This window comes from Danio aesculapii, chromosome 14 (genome assembly GCF_903798145.1).
Source record: "Danio aesculapii chromosome 14, fDanAes4.1, whole genome shotgun sequence".
Lineage (NCBI taxonomy): Eukaryota > Metazoa > Chordata > Actinopteri > Cypriniformes > Danionidae > Danio > Danio aesculapii.
The window spans coordinates 22,617,566-22,629,568 of record NC_079448.1 but is presented as its reverse complement, the minus strand read 5'-3'; the positions used below and the strand labels follow the sequence as shown (position 1 = coordinate 22,629,568).

The following is a 12,003-nucleotide window of genomic DNA, read 5'->3' as shown; positions in this document are numbered from 1 at the left end:
CTGTAGTTTTTATCTTGGTCAGCAGGTAAGCAGCTAATTTCTTCCCCCTAGACAAGTCATTAATAGCAAATGAGCTCATTTAGACACATACAGTATAATAATGCATTGAGCAGATCAGATAAATATCATTGACATCAACTGTATATTTACTTGTCAGATTTGTGGCTTTGTTAATGTCATGGTGTTCCAGTTAACCTCTTATGTTTGTGGTGATTAATCTGTTTTATAAGTAGTTGAACACATGGTGGCAAAGTTGTGGGTTTGTTTCCCAGGGAGCACACATACTGTACAAGCACACTTCCTACTGTGAATGCACCATAACGAAGGTCTGCAAAGTGCATCAATGTAATCAGATGTAATGGTACATTACTTGGAAGGGGATCAAATTAAAAGCAAGCTATATTTATCATAGTAATGCTGCCGTATAGAACAACAACATATTTTTTATGCTTTATGCTTACCAGCTGCATTTGCTTTGCATTATGAATAATATTGTGTCTGTTAGAGTAAAATCTGTAGACCATACTGATGAAAATGTTAACACATAAATTTGGTAAGCAAATGTAAAATTAAAATGTCTTTATCATTAACCTACTAAAAACGAAATAAAAGAAAACAAAGAAAATATTTCATCAATATCATGAAACCGCTCAATTTAATGTTTTCCAATATTGAAGTGCATGTATGATAAGTTTATATCCTAAACTTACTACATTAAGCAATCTGTGTATTGTAATATTATATTATATTATATTATATTATATTATATTATATTATATTATATTATATTATATTATATTATATTAAAATTTTTCATATGTGGTTTATGGGTGTTTTAGATTTATTGACACTTTTGAATTTTCTTGAGGAACTTTATTCTCCAGTCCAATGTCTTTTGATGCTGAAAAGTGAAACAAAGTGAAATTATATGTTGTTCATGTAAATTATGGTATATAAACCAATTAATTATCTGCCAGTACCTTTTCTATTATTTGGCATATTTATCTCTCTACATATTTTCTTTATATTTCCGAAATATCTAACCTAGTTACTACATTTATGGAAAACTGTGGAGCTAGTTGAGGATTATAAATATTCGGGCAAAATCTTCGACTGCCAGCTGAAATGTAATTCTAACACTGAGGAGATTCTTAAGAGGTGTCAGCAGCGGCAGAATCTCCTCAGGAAACTTAGTTCCTTTGGAGTCTGTAAAGACATTGTGTTGTGTTTTTATTATTCTTTTAGAGAATTGTTACATTTTTGATTTCTTGTTGGTTCCATTCTATTAATTTACAGAGTAGAAACCGGCTACAAAGTGTTGTTACAGCGTGTTCTAGGATTACTGGGTTGCCAGTTAGATCTCTTTCATTCATATGTGATCAACAGACTCTTAGGTTAGCAAGCAAGATTATTAAGGACCACTCACACATTCTCCATTGAACATTTACATTGCTCCCCTTTGGATGACAGTTTCGTTGTACTGGGAGTAGAACTCAGGAGGAGAGCCACTTTTGTTCCTAAAGCTATTTTGCTTTTAAATTACAAAAGAAACACACTCAAATTGTAACAATTTTACCCATTTTAGATATTTTAATCAACATACTTGTTTAATATTTATTATTGTTTTTATTGTTATTTATTTATTTGTATATTGTGTCTGCGTGTTAATAATATTGTTTTCTTTTGGTGCTGCTCCATATGCCTTGAATTGCCCCTAGGGCATAAATAAAGTTTTTTTTTTTTATTTAATTGAATTGAATTGAAATGGGATATTGCTTCAAACTAGTAAAATGTCATTAAAAGTAATTTTTTTCATCTGTCAGATTTTTCAAAACTTGGAGTAGAGATCAAGGTCCCATAACTCTCCCATTATGAGCCAAAGGCAACAATTAATTAATGCTTTCTTTTCTTTGAGTGTTTAGAGACGCATCTTTTGATGTTAGTTGTAAACGTGTAGTCTTTTATAGAAACCCACAGATTGGACTTAATAATTGGAGCCTTAATAATAATAATAATAATAATAATAATAATAATAATAATAACTTATGCAAAAAACATCTCATGGATGCATTTGGGACACATACTCAGTGATGTATCCTGGGATCATTGGGTGTTGGGTCTCTCAACATCAGACACTCTCACCAAGCCAGGGTTGATCAAGTCCGACTTGCATCACAGAAGCAGTCCATGGATCCGCCTTTTTTGTGGCTTCGCTTGCGGATCGAATGGCCCTTTTCTTTGCCACCCCTCTAATGCCCAAACGACTGAGGACTTTGCAAAGTGAATGCCCTGCAACGCCTCTACATCCTACTTCTATGGGCTCATAGAATGTTCTCCAGCCTCTCTCCTCTTATTTGCTTCTTCAATACGCTCTTCCCAAGGCACTGTAAGTCCAGAATAATTAGCTGTCTTGGAGCTTCTGACATAACTATAATGTCTGGGCAGAGACGTGTTTTTGCGATGTGATGAGGGAACCTCAGCTGTTTTCCCAGGTCGACCTCCAGCTGCCAGTCTGAGGCTTTGTGAAGGAGGCCTGTTCTTAATTGTGGGAGGGCCCAGGGTTTTTCTCCAGCTTTAATAAAGTGAACTGCCTTCTTTGGAGCATGATGATTCTTGCTGGTGCCGATGGCTGAGGCTAAGTCTCAGAAATTGCCTTAAGCACCTGGTCATAGCGCCAACGATAGCGACCATCAGCCAGAGCCTTGGGGCAGCTGCTGAGGAGGTGTTCTAAAGAGCCTCCTCAGCTGCTGCCCCAGGGCTCTGGCTGATGGTCGCTGGCTGAGCCTCTTCCAGAGCAAAGAAGGCAGGTAGTTGTTTCACTCTTCCCCCAAACATGGAGGTTCGATGGGCTTGGCAGTACATCGTAGACAGCTTGTACCAGGAAACGGAATTGCTGGAAATCTGCCTGCAAGACGTTTGCCCAGGTGATCCTACGTTGCAGTGTATTCTCCCACCTAGTCCATGCTCCCTGCTGCCGAAGTCTTACCACCCTGCTGACTCTCTCTTCCTCCACACCTGCTCGAACCTCTTCCTGGAGTAGGTGGTGTCTTTCCTTGCTGTGGACTTGGCTAACTAAGATCTGTTGAAAATAGCCCAAGCCCACTCTGCCTGTCACCACAGTGCCCACCAGTGCCTTTTGTCTCAGGTGTGACACTGCCACCTCCACTGCTCTCCCAGCATGAAATTTCCAGCCTGTCCTAACCTCAATGCAGGCCGATGACACCTTGCAGTCTCTAGAGTCCCTGTACTGTAGGGTTTCTCTGGTGCGTGTGACCATGAATTCTTCTATAATAATAATAATAATAATAATAATAATCTTAATAATAATAATAATAATACCTTTTATTTAAAGGTGCCTTTCAAAGCACCCAAGGACAACTTAGGTAAAATACAAGACAGAATAATAATAAACATCACAAAAAAACTGAAAATCATTAAAAGCAATCCTGACCAGAAATGTTTTTACCTGGGATTTAAAATTAGAAAAAGAGTCCACCTGATGAATTATCTAACAGCAGGGAATTCCATAACTGGGGTGCTATGCAGCTAAAAGCCCTGCCACCAAATGACTTAAAATTTGGAACTGATAACCGCAGATAACTGTTCAGCCGCAGAAGATCTCAGTGACTGCTGAGGAGTGTACCAGTGAAGAAGATCAGAGAAGTAATCGGGTGCCAGGTTGTGAAGAGATTTTTAATTTAATGGAAGAATTCTATATTGTACACAATAAAGAACAGGACGCCAGTCCAAGTGAAAGAGAATTGTGGATATGTGGTAGAAGCACGAGAGCGGGTGACTAATTAGAGCTGTAAAGCTTATCTTTTCGATCGCAGGTGAAAAATCAAATCTGTTGGAGAATCAGACAGACGAGTCTCGCTGATGTGCAGCTTCTCCAGTGCTTAGACTGCAGCTCTGCACAAGACGTTTGGCCATAGGAGAAATGGTCATGCCCAACTGAGCTTGGTTTTTCTTGAGGTTTTTTAATTCTTAATTTTCGCCAATTGGTGAACATCCATTTTTTTGGGGTGAACTATTACTATCACAAGTTTTTGTTTTTACATCTCCGAGTAACTTTTCAGCGAACAGTTCTTTAAATGTTTTTTCTCTAGTAAAGGACATATTAACAAACTTAAAAATGTTTTTGTTTCCATTATAACAGCTTTTGGTGGAATGGAATGGCTCCATAGATATTTAAAGGTGCTGTAGAATGAAAAACAAAATGGAAAAAAAAATGTATGTGTAAATATGAGTGTAAAATTCCAGTGAAAAATCATTAATATGCACACCCGCAGCAGCGTTTGATTGGCCACAATGTTTCCTAGTGAGACTACAACAAGTATAGTTTCCCCCCTTACTTTCTACATTTAACACAACTTATTATATGTGGAACTCTTTTTGAAAACAGGACAGGCATTAGCTTTGTGGTAAGTCAGTGCAAGAGAAACTTATATATATATATTTACAGCTCGTCATCAGAATGCAAAATGCAGAAATTCATATTTAAAAAACAAACAAAAAAACAAACAACAAATACAGTTAACTTTACAATGTGTGGGACTGATTTTCCCGCTCCTGCCTGCTCCCGCCAGGTTTTATTCTGCAGCTGACCGCTCCTGCTGTATATTCAGTCTTTGTTGACCCGCTGCCTGCTTAGAATAATTTTCTACCTGACCCAACTGTTCTCACAAAATTTAGATATGTTTTCCAAAATCTCATGTTTAAATTGGGTACTACCAAACGTGAAAGATTACAAATAAAACTGTAGGTTGTACAGGGATTGTAGGCTAAATGTCAGCCGCCTCAAACCAGAGGTTCCAGTCTTCTGAAGCTGGTTGCACACCAGACGCGCCTCTCATGTTATTTAAAATGAAACTATTTAGATGGTGCTCTTTTGTGTGGCAGAAATATGAACAGTGTCCTGAGTCGTAGATGGGCACTGCAGACAGCTGCCGACTGTACATACCATGATAGAAATCTGCCCCTTTTCTACTGCAAGCTGAACGTCCTTCAAAAACAGCGCATCTTCACTATGTTATGTCATGGTAAAGCCAACGTTGAGGACCATTATGCTGATGATTCGATCACTGTGCGAATAAAATGCATATGCAGACAGCAGTGGTCCATACGTTCAGCATGTGTAACAGTCATGAGCACTGGCTCAATAAGAATAAAGACATCACATATATGCTGTTTTGAAATATCGTTGGGACTCGGGAGCACTATGTATGGTTAGAACGTTTTTTAATTTAAACGTTTGTAATGGGATAATTAACAAATGTACACCTGAGCAGTTATGGACAGATATCTCAAGCAATCCTAACGTGAACTTTTTCTCTACTTTTCCTAACGTGAATATTTTTTGACAATTGAAGTAGGATTCATTTGCATTTCTATTTCAGTTTTTTTTTCACAAATACATCATACTGTAATAATCAAAGACTTATAGGGATCTTAATTAGCTTGTAAAACAGTTTCTAGAGATTTGTTGCACTTTTAACCGCATGTTTGCAGTTAACATTAACAAGGTCATAGTCATATATATTTAAAATAAACAAGATTAAGCCAGTAAATCGATCAAATATTAATGTTACTTTTGACCCACCTGTGTGTTACTTTTGTCCCTACTGACAGGTTCAAAAGTAACAATGTGCAATTTATGTTAGAAGTGAAATTATTCTGAAATTGTTCAACATTTTTTTTTTTTTCAAAATATTACCCGATATTCACACTTTTACACTTGGTTCAATTGCCTGGGCCTAACCCAAGTTCAACTGAGCCCCCTTGCCACCTTCTCGGCTGGTTTGTGTTCACACCATCTTTTTTCCTTCTGAACCTCGGTACCCTTGTGTCATCAAGCTGCTGTTTTTTGTACAGCTGTTGCTACTGTAGGTGATGGCCATGAAAGCAAAGCAACAAAATGGACATACGCATATTACAGTCATTCTGCTTTTACTGAATCTTTTGCTTTTGTTACCAAAACCAAAATACAGAGAGCCACTTGCATCTATCTGCTGCAAAAAATATTAAAAATGTTCAGAACATCACGCGATGTCTGTAGAAGTCGTTTTTGGTAGAGACAAGCAGACATTATCACTGTTTGCACTGGGTCAATCCTGTTTGTCGCCAAGGTAGTGATACACAAACATACACTCAACAATTAATGTTATGAAAACTAAATTTGTTGTACTGTTGGTGGTTCACTTCCGTTATTTGGTGGGATTGCATTTAAAACCCCAATTTTATCCTCCTTACACTGGCTGCCTGTTAAGTTTCGTATTGAATTTAAAATATTGCTTCTTACATATAAAGCTTTAAATAATCTAGCTCCTGTTTATCTAACCAACCTTCTGTCTCGCTACAGTCCAATTTGCTCTTTAAGATCTCAAAACTCAGGGCTTCTGGTAGTACCTAGAATAGCAAAGTCGATTAAAGGAGGTCGAGCCTTCTCATTTATAGCTCCTAAACTCTGGAATAGCCTTCCTGATAACGTCCGAGGCTCAGACACACTCTCCCAATTCAAAACTAGATTGAAGACCTATCTGTTTAGTAAAGCATACACTCAGTGCACCACTTAGCGGGCTTCCACACAGGTTTCTGCACCTTGTTTATATACACCATAAACAGCAGCTACGCTAATTATTCTCTTTATTCTCCATTTCCACCTGGGGATACTCTTCCCGAGGCCCTCAGACTATGCAGAGTCACTGATTCGATCCAAGACCAACGACAATATGATCCCAAGGTTTCCATATCCTGGACCAGGCCGTATCCTAAGCAGCTACTGTGGTGGTCATGGAGGAGTGGAGAACATGAGACTGATTCCTGTGGTGCTCTGGGGACAGATGAGTCTCGCTGACGTCCAGCTTCCCCAGTGCCTAGACTGCAGCTCTGCAAAAGACGTTTGGCCATAGGAGAAATGGTCGTGCCCAACTGAGCTTGGTTTCTCTCAAGGTTTTTTAATTCTTCATTTTCGCCAATTGGTAACATTTTTTCCTCGCCGCTGTCGCCACTGGCTTGCATGGTTCGGGATCTGTAGAGCTGCGCATCGTTGGATTTGCTCTTCAGTGTTTGGACTCTCAGTAGTGATTTTTAAACCACACTGAACTGAGCTAAACTGAACTGAACTTAAACACTACAAACTGAACTACACTGTTCCAATTTACTATGACCTTTTATTTGAAGCTGCTTTGACACAATATACATTGTAAAAGCGCTATACAAATAAAGGTGAATTGAATTGAATATCAGAAGTGAACCAGACCCGATTCACATGAACCATACCCCAGTCCACCTCTTCCAGGCGGACTCAGGTACGGTTCGTGAATGCGCACCTGAGTTCAGAAGACAGCATTCACACTTGCTAAACGCACCGTACTCTGACGTCGAACAAACCCCGGTGCGAACACTGTATATTTCTATATATGTCTAAAACATTATCTTTTAAAATCATCCCTGCTACCTTATATTTAGATGTGTCAGAAAACAATTTAAACATAATGGGCCCTATCATACAACCGGCGCAATAAGGCGCAAGATGTGTCTGGAGTGTTATGTTGCTATTTTCAGACCCTAATTTCCTGTTTTGCACCACGTTGTTTAAATAGCAAATCCATTTGCATCACTTTGTCGACTCATGGGTGTTCCGGGCTAGAACGGAGGTGTGTTAAGGCGTATTGTTGGCGTGTTGCTATTTTGAGGAACTAAAAAAAATTCAGCAATTGACCAGCTTGAAAGCAGGTCTAAAGTCCAGCGTAGATCATGTTAGTTGTGCACCTTAAACATGTACACAATTGTAACACGGGGAGTGACAGAGACAACTGAGGTTTAGGATCCACGTGCAGGTTTATTCAAAGTCAGAGAGGCAATGGTCAACACAGGTGCAAACAGATGTATAAAGGCAGTCCAGAATCATAGTCAAACACAGGCGAGAGGTCGGTAGACAGGCGGCAGACAAGGAGAAAGGGAAACTAGGCAAAGATCAAAAACACAGAGGAACAAGACTAAGGGAAATGCGTTGTAATGTCACTTTACAGCTAACAAGACTCGGCAAGGGAAGTGAGTGTGTGTGCTGCTTAAGTAGTGTGTGTAATCAGTCTGAAAATCCTCAGGTGGTGCAAGTGTAATCAGTAGAGACTTGGAGCAGGTGTGAGTGTGTGTGGCATGACTGAATATGTAGTCCATAAATGGCGGATTTGTAGTCCTTATGTGCAAACCAGCGATCTAGGGAGTTATGATCGCTGGTGACCGTGACAGAGCCCCCCCTCTAGGGAGCGGATTCCAGACGCTCCTAACACAGTTCAGGCGGGAGGTGGAGCGGAGGCGGAACAGGGGGAGGGATGGAGGGCCAGGACCATGCAGCGGAGGTGTACCTGGGGCATGGAGCTGCGGAGGACCTGGAGCGTGGAGCTGGGGAGGGCCTGGGGCGTGGAGCTGCGGAGGGCCTGGGGCGTGGAGCTGCGGAGGGCCTAGGGCGTGGAGCTGCGGAGGGCCTGGGGCGAGGAGCTGCGGAGGGCCTGAGGCGTGAAGCTGCGGAGGACCAGGGGCGAGGAGCTGCGGAGGGCCTGGAGCTGCGGAGGGCCTGGAGCCGTACTTTCAGCAGACATCGGCGGGTCATATGAACCTGGTGGATCACACGGCTTTGGTAGCTCTGTGAAGTCCTGCGGCATTGGCAGCCATTCGTGGAACTCAGACTGCGGTTCTGGCCATTCGGGAAGCTCAGGCGGCGGCCATTCAGGAAACTCAGGCGGCGGCGGCCATTCAGGAAACTCAGGTAGCGGCAGCCATTCAGGAAGCGCAGGAGGCGGCGGCCATTCAGGAAGCGCAGGCGGCGGCGGCCATTCAGGAAGCGCAGGCGGCGGCGGCCATTCAGGAAGCGCAGGCGGCCATTTAGGAAGCGCAGGTGATGGCCAATCAGGAAGCGCAGGCGGCCATTCAGGAAGCGCAGGCGGCGGCCATTCAGGAAGCGCAGGAGGCGACGGCCATTCAGGAAGCGCAGGCGGCGGTGGCCATTCAGGAAGCGCAGGCGGCCATTCAGGAAACTCAGGCGGCCATTCAGGAAACTCAGGCGGCGGCGGCCATTCAGGAAGCGCAGGAGGCGGCGGCCATTCAGGAAGCGCAGGAGGTGGCGGCCATTCAGGAAGCGCAGGCGGTGGCGGCCATTCAGGAAGCGCAGGCGGTGGCGGCCATTCAGGAAGCGCAGGCGGTGGCCATTCAGGAAGCGCAGGCGGCCATTCAGGAAGCGCAGGCGGCCATTCAGGAAGTGCAGGCGGCCATTCAGAAAGCTCAGGCGGCGGCGACCCTTCAGGAAGCTCAGGCGGCGGCGGCCATTCCAAAGGCTCAGGCGGCGGCGCCGGCCATTCCAAATGCTCAGGCGGCGGTGGCGGCCATTCAGGAATCTCAGACGGCAACAGCCATTCAGGAAGCTCAGGCGGCGGCAGCCATTCAGAAAACTCAGGCGGCAGCAGCTCTGGCAGCAGTGGCGGCTGTGGCTCTGGCAGTTCTGGCAGTACTGGCGCCGGTGGCTCTGGCAGCACTGGCAGTACTGGCGGCAGTGGCTCTGGCAGCGGCTCTGGCAGCTCTGGGGGTGACTGAGGATCTGGCAGCTCTAGAAGTGACTGAGGATCTGGCAGCTCTGGAGGTGACTGAGGATCTGGCAGCTTTGGAGGATCTGGCAGCTCTGGAGGTGACTGAGGATCTGGCAGCTTTGGAGGATCTGGCAACTCTGGAAATGACTGAGGATCTGGCAGCTTTGGAAGATCTGGCAGCTCTGGAGGATCTGGCAGTTCTGACAGTGACTGAGGATCTGGCAGCTCGGGAGGATCTGGCAGCTCTGGAAATGACTGAGGATCTGGCAGCTCTGGAGGATCTGGCAGCACTGGCGGCAGTGGCTCTGGCAGGGGTTCTGGCAGCTCTAGTGGCAGTGACTTAGGCAGTGGCACTGGCAGTAGTGGCTCTGGCAATCGTCTTTCAGGAAATTGAACTGGAACTATGGTAGGAACAAAGGCAGGAACAGACTCGGAACAGGAAGCCATCTTGTGAGCCGGAGAACTGGAAGCAGCCATCTTGTGAGCTGGAGGACTGGAAGCGGCCATCTTGTGAGCTGGAGACAGGAGTATGGGTGTTGCCAGCATAATGGTGCTAATCTGTTGGGCAGCAAGCCCCATTGTTGGTGGGTCTTGCGGTCCTTTGCCCCCCCAAAAAAATATTTAGGGGTCCCACGGTGAAGGGGGACCCACTCAGTTGCAGTGCAAGATCGATGTAATTTTTATTCGATGTAAAGTCCCATGGGGTTCATGCAAAGGCATAGTGGAATAAAGGGGCTCAGAAAGTCCTCCACGGAAGAAAATCATCAAACACAACTCACTCATGGATGTTAGGTGTGCCAGTTCGATGAATTCCTCCACGTACTCCTCAATAGACCGGGCTTCCTGACGAAGACGCATTATTGCAATACCCGCTGGATCCATGTTAGGCCGAGTCTTCTGTAACACGGGGAGTGACAGAGACAACTGAGGTTTAGGATCCACGTGCAGGTTTATTCAAAGTCAGAGAGGCAATGGTCAACACAGGTGCAAACAGATGTATAAAGGCAGTCCAGAATCGTAGTCAAACACAGGCGAGAGGTCGGTAGACAGGCAGCAGACAAGGAGAAAGGGAAACTAGGCAAAGATCAAAAACACGGAGGAACAAGACTAAGGGAAACGCGTTGTAATGTCACTTTACAGCTAACAAGACTCGGCAAGGGAAGTGAGTGTGTGTGCTGCTTAAGTAGTGTGTGTAATCAGTCTGACAATCCTCAGGTGGTGCAAGTGTAATCAGTAGAGACTTGGAGCAGGTGTGAGTGTGTGTGGCATGACTGAATATGTAGTCCATAAATGGCGGATTTGTAGTCCTTATGTGCAAACCAGCGATCTAGGGAGTTATGATCGCTGGTGACCGTGACAACAATGCTTAATACAGACAGGATGTACAGCAACACGCAAATATCTTTACAAATGAAAAAGATTTAAAGGATTAGAATGTTACAAAAATGATTTCTTTCTACATAAAAATAGAAACCACTTCCTTCATGCCTTCTTCACCTTGGGGGGCTTTATTTAGTTTATTCATGAAAAATTGCTTTTGTTTAATGTTATTATTATTAGCAGTATTATATATTATATGCATATTTATATTTGTTTAATTAAAAACAAGCATAGATTTGTCCACCTGTCAGGTTTGGACCATATGGGGCATAGGACATGTGTTTGGATATAACAGTTTGACCACACTTCGTTATTATTGTTCATTTATTTGTTTGCTGGAAATTAGAACTGAATTCAAAATTAGTTTTGAAACAAATCTTTGTGGTTAACAAACAAAATATGTAGGCTAATGGATGTCTTCAGTGGAATGCGTACATCACTGTTTCCTTATCCACGAAATTGAAGGAATTTAGAGTAAAAGTGAAGAGAAAGAGAAAGTAAAGAGGCCAGATGGAGGAGGCTCATTCTTTATCCTCACGCTGCAGATGGTCTGTTTAACTATTTTCTTGCTAGTGAACTGTTCACTTTTTCAACTTACAAAATCCGCCATGTAAATTGCAAATGCGCTATGGCGCAACGCAACTGACTCTTAAAGGGAATGGGAGATGAGTCTCTATTGGTTTAATGCACGTTATTCTCAAAACACACCCATAACTCATTAAGAGAATAAGCACAACCCTGTTAGACCATGCACCTCGCCGCAAACCATATTTCCCCCTCCTTAAAATAACAAAAATGGATACGGACACGCCCTTAATTCTTTTGCGCCCTGCGCTTTAGACTTTGCACTTAGATCATTAAAATAGAGCCTAGTGTTTCAATGCATTTTATCACTTCTTTAAGGAAACCATTGATGTCACTAGAGAATTTTTATTTGTGTAAATTAAGCTTCTAGAATGTGGGATTCATTCATTCATTCATTCATTCATTCATTTTTCTTCAACTTATTCATCAGGAGCTACTACAGCAGAATGAACCG

General features: G+C 43.1%; 1 pseudogene; it reads right to left on the bottom strand.

Moving 5' to 3' along the window:
* Positions 1-2,128: 2,128 nt before the first annotated feature.
* LOC130240368 (uncharacterized) lies at positions 2,129-10,466 on the bottom strand (annotated as a pseudogene).
* Positions 10,467-12,003: the final 1,537 nt, after the last annotated feature.